General features: G+C 47.2%; 2 non-coding genes across 2 annotated transcripts; one reads left to right on the top strand and one right to left on the bottom strand.

The window, feature by feature from the left end:
- Positions 1 to 857: 857 nt before the first annotated feature.
- Positions 858 to 931, bottom strand: trnam-cau (transfer RNA methionine (anticodon CAU)). The gene has a single exon. It is a non-coding gene; the product is annotated as a tRNA-Met (tRNA).
- A 94-nt stretch (positions 932 to 1,025) lies between these two features.
- On the top strand, positions 1,026 to 1,108 carry trnal-cag (transfer RNA leucine (anticodon CAG)). Its single transcript has one exon. It is a non-coding gene; the product is annotated as a tRNA-Leu (tRNA).
- Positions 1,109 to 5,273: the final 4,165 nt, after the last annotated feature.

Below are 5,273 nucleotides of genomic sequence, written 5' to 3'. Positions count from 1 at the left end.
GGTGATACGCGAAACGTGCCGTCGACATCCCTCTGTACTCTGATTGGTCAAATGTCACGAATGTTAAGAAAATGTTAAGAATCGCGCTTTTTGATTGGCTGGAAATGTTATAGCGCTTCGACGCGATTGGCCCAAATGTCATAGCGCTTCGACGCGATTGGCTGTGCAGTTCGACATTGCTCGACATTTCTGAAATATTGTCGGACTATCCTGCGGCAGCTGCAGTCTCCCCTGGAGGCGTGGGTTCGAATCCCACTTCTGACAGACCTGTCCTTTGGCTGCGGGCTACAGTCTTCAGCCCTCTCGCACGTTGCCCCAGCAGGGCAGTAAGTTTGGCAAGTCTTTTCGTGAACATTAAGGTTGTTCACATTAAGCATGATATTAAACTTACAAGGACACCGCCACATGTTGCATGAATGTGAGAGGGATGAATCCCACTTCTGACAGACCTGTCCTTTGGCTGCGGGCTACAGTCTTCAGCCCTCTCGCACGTTGCCCCAGCAGGGCAGTAAGTTTGGCAAGTCTTTTCGTGAACATTAAGGTTGTTCACATTAAGCATGATATTAAACTTACAAGGACACCGCCACATGTTGCATGAATGTGAGAGGGATGCTATCACTGCATTCGTTCAGCGTTAGCCCAGCATGAACACTGAATTTCGATTACATTGTATATCAAAGGGTGGCATAGGACTGAATGCAATGTCGCTGGACGGGGTTCAGGGAATTCACCTGGAACCTCACAGTTTCTCACAAAATGTCATGTCTTCAGCCCTCCAGAGAAGCTTTGCACATGGAAGGGTACAGAGAAAACCGTTCTTACGTCTAAGCGCTCTCAGGTATCAAAAAGAACCACTCTGCCCCGTGTGAGGCTCGAACTCACGACCTTCAGATTATGAGACTGACGCGCTGCCTAACTGCGCCAACGAGGCCGGTGGGTTGACAGGGCAGAACAGCGAATCACTAGCTTTCAGGTCTTTGCCTTTAGGTGTAGTTCCAACGGGTCAGCTCCAGCTTAGAGCAGATGTCAGGATGGCCGAGTGGTCTAAGGTGCTGCGTTCAGGTCGCAGTCTCCCCTGGAGGTGTGGGTTCGAATCCCACTTCTGACAGACCTGTCCTTTGGCTGCGGGCTACAGTCTTCAGCCCTCTCGCACGTTGCCCCAGCAGTTGTTGTGACTGCACCAGACAGCCAGCTGCTCACCAGACCAGACAGCCAGCTGCTCAACCTCTTGTCTGTAAGCAGACTCGTCACTGTTGTGGATGAGGCCGATGACTGTGGTGTCGTCTGCAAACTTCAGGAGTTTGACAGAGGGGTCTTTAGAGGTGTAGTGGGGAGAGAACGCAGCCCTGAGGAGCTCCAGTGCTGATGGTGCGGGTAAGCAAACTGTAGGGGGTCCAGCAAGGGTCCAGTAATGTCCTTCAGGTGGGCCAACACCAGTCTCTCAAATGACTTCATGACCACAGACGTTAAGGCAACAGGTCTGTAGTCATTAAGTCCTGTGATTTTTGGTTTCTTGGGTACAGGGATGATGGTGGAACCTTTGAAGCAGGAGGGGACTTCACACAGCTCCAGTGATCTGTTGAAGATCAATGTGAAGATGGATGATAGCTGGACAGCACAGGCTTTGAGGCAGGCTGGAGAGACACCGTCTGGGCCTTTGGCTTTCCTTATCTTCTGCTTTCTGAAGACTTTGCATACATCATCTTCACAGATCTTGAGTACAGGCTGAGAAACAGTAGGGGAGGGAGGGTGAGGTGTGAATGGCTGTGCTGTGAGACGGTCGGAGCGGGTGTGGGGTGTCAGACCAGTCTTTTCAAACCTGCAGTAAAACTCGTTCAGGTCTTCAGCCAGTTGTTGATTGGCCTCAGTGCTGGGGGATGGGCTCTTGTAGCTGGTGATGGCTTTCAGGCCTTTCCACACTGATGTAGAGTCATTGCTTGAAAGCTGTTTTTAGCTTTCCAGAGTAGTTTAATTTTGCTACTCTTATTTCCCTATTCAGTGTGTATTTGGCCTGTTTGTACAAGGCTTTGTCCCCACTCCTGTAGGCGTCCTCTTTGGCCTGGCGAAGCTGTTTGAGTTTTGCACTGAACCAAGGTTTGTCATTGTTAAATGTTAAATAAGTCCTGGTGGGTACACACATGTCCTCACAGAAACTGATGTAGGACGTCACGGTGTCAGTGAGCTTGTCCAGATCAGTAGCTGCAGCCTCAAAAACACTCCAATCAGTAAGTTCGAAGCAGGCCTGTAAAACCTGCTCTGCTTCAGAAGTCCATCTCTTTACAGTTTTACTACAGGCTTAGCAGATTTGAGTTTCTGCCTGTAGGCTGGTAGGAGATGAACCAAACAGTGATCAGAGAGTCCCAGCGCTGCACGGGGAACAGAGTGATATGCATCCTTTAAGACAGTGTAGCAGTGGTCCAGTATATTTCTGTCTCTGGTGGGGCATGTGATGTGCTGTCTATATTTAGGCAGTTCACGGGTGAGATTAGCTTTATTAAAATCACCGAGAATGATGATGAAAGAGTCCGGATAACGCTGCTCTGTGTGTGTGATTTGATCGGCCAGCAGTTCTAGCGCCGCGCTCACGTGCGCGTCAGGAGGAATGTACACACTCACCAGAATAAACGAGGAAAACTCCCGCGGTGAATAAAAAGGCTTGCAGTTAATAAAGAGATCTTCCAAATTTGGCCAGCACATCTTCTTTAAAACTGTCACGTCTGTACACCAGCCTTCGTTGATATAAAAACATAATCCACCACCTCTCGTTTTCCCCGAGGACTCGGTGACGCGGTCTGCTCTGAACAGCTGGAAGCCCGTTAGATGAAGCGCGCTGTCTGGGATGGCTCCGTTCAGCCAGGTTTCCGTGAAGCAAAGCGCAGCGGAGTTTAAAAAGTCCTTGTTTGTGCGGGTGAGGAGTTGTAGTTCGTCTGATTTATTTGGCAGGGAGCGGAGATTCGCCAGATGAATGCTCGGCAGCGGAGTCCTAAACCCCCGCTGTCGGAGTTTCACGAGCGCGCCGGCGCGCTTCCCTCGCCTGGGTCGCCTGGAGCGCTTGTATAGGAACGCAGCTCCTCCGATTAAAATGTCCAGTAAAAGGTCTGAATGCTCAAATGTAGGCAGAAAGTTATTTGGTGTGCCGTTTCTGATGTCCAGGAGTTCGTTTCTGGTAAAGCTGATCGGGAAAAAGTTGCTTAAGACAGGACAAACAAACAAAAAAAGAACAAGTACCAAGCAGCGACAAACCATGGCTGCCATCTGCGGCGCCATCTTGACAGTCCGATGAGATGTTTGAGTGAAAATAAAGTTTGATGTTATTTCATTTCATTTCATTATTGCACTGAACTACGATCATGAATGATAGGCCTTATGCTCCTTAGAGTGCTACAATTTCTTTTAACTCAGTTCATCATTCATAGTAAGCTCATACTGTACATAAATAACACTGGATGAATTAATTGTTTTGAGGAAACTAAACAAATGGCTTCAACAAGAAAGATTGCGTGTTTAATCCTAACAGGTATTAAAAAGTAAAATACAAAAGCAGCCCACACAATTACATCACCATAAAAATATTCATATATAAAAAAAATACACTGCATGCAGTATTTGTTGTGTTTATCTATATTTAATGAACAACATGGCTGGGTGTTGGTAGACAGGGACACAAGGCAAGATTCTAAACCTCATGAGGCACTCTGATCAGTGGACTCTTCAGGTTAACTAGGCCAGCACAGATGGTTAAGATGTTGTTTCGGTGCCATGCTGATGGGAACGGTCTGGGATAAAATCTTAAAGACCTTCAGTCTCTGGATTGCTCTTTCCACGTGTATGCGGACATTGGCTACTCGCCTGGTGCGTGTCGTCTCCTCATTGGTCAACTGATTGAGCCTGTAGGTGAATGCAGGGATGTTCAAACTGACCCTTCTCTCATCAAGCAAGTCTCGAATGGTGAACCCACGGTCCGCCATGACCTCATCACCAGCCATCAGATAGTCTAGGAACCCACTGTCCATGGTGATAAACTTATCGCTGCTTCTGCCAGCATAGGCATCAGATATAAACAGGGTAGTTCCTCTGAAACGACAAGGGCGTGGTGGCACGAATGGTCTCTCTTGGAAGCCAGGGGATCAGGACTTTGAACTGTTCACCCATCACGTCAATCCAGTGACTAATCACAATGCTTGCCATGGATGTAGACACACTGAAGCGGTGAGCAATATCTCCTAATATTAGGTTTAGTTTTATCTTCATCAAGGACATCAGGATTTGGTCAACAACAGGAAGGGTAATTGATGGCTTACTGAAAGGCAACAACACCCTCACCAGGGTGAAAAATTGAACCATACGCACTCCTGTATACAGCCGGGACCTAGCATCATCAATGACCGTGGTTCTAGTTACAGTAGGACCCATTTCTGCCTCGCACTGTGTGGCCTTGTCTACTTTAAAGGGCATAGTCCAGGTTAGAGACTCCTGTGTGTCGATGTATAGAAAAATAATGTAGGAACTAGATTTTCTTTCAAATATACTTTAAAATACACTATTAAGGCTTCTAGAGTCGGTTTTGTGAGAGAATTTGACTTCCGCATCTGAAAACCGCCAAAACCGGAAGTGACGTAACGAGAGGGAGAGCGGTCCATGTTAACCACAGGAAAACAGTGGATCGCAATGACAGTTCGGACGCTGAGGAAATTTTAAATGTTTATTTACACTTGTGTGACGGACCACAGATAAAATTATGAGCCTGTTTTGCAGCCAAGAGAGCAGGGACAGGTCAGGATTAGACAGAACAACGGTCAGAGGAGACAGATTGAGTTGATGTGTGATTAGAACAGCAGGTGTCTTGGTGAGACCAGTGTTAGCTAACGATATGTAATCAGACAATAGCAAAACTAGTATTGGTCATCTATGAGTATTGATACTTACCAGCAACATAAACTAATAAGCGTTGATCAGGCGTGTCACGCTCGTTAATATCCGACACTAACGTTAAGTGATATAGCGGTGTCTCATCACTGCAGGAGAGAGATAAACACATTTTTGTTTCATTAAGTGTTTGTGTGGTAAATGCAAGGCCATGGTCTCAGCTGAAGAAAGTCAGTGCTGCAGGGAGTTAGATACATACTGGGCTTTAGTGGAGAATGTGACCCCCACACTTGATGTGTAGTGTCTAACTCTGCACCCAGGCTTTGAGGCTTGCTGTCTGAACCCATATGTGCTACAGATAACCTATATGCACTTCAGACAGGAGCATGGACCTCTCCAGGCCAGCA

Source organism: Onychostoma macrolepis, chromosome 04 (genome assembly GCF_012432095.1).
Source record: "Onychostoma macrolepis isolate SWU-2019 chromosome 04, ASM1243209v1, whole genome shotgun sequence".
NCBI classification, from domain to species: Eukaryota; Metazoa; Chordata; class Actinopteri; order Cypriniformes; family Cyprinidae; genus Onychostoma; species Onychostoma macrolepis.
This window is presented reverse-complemented; position numbering and strand designations above follow the sequence as displayed.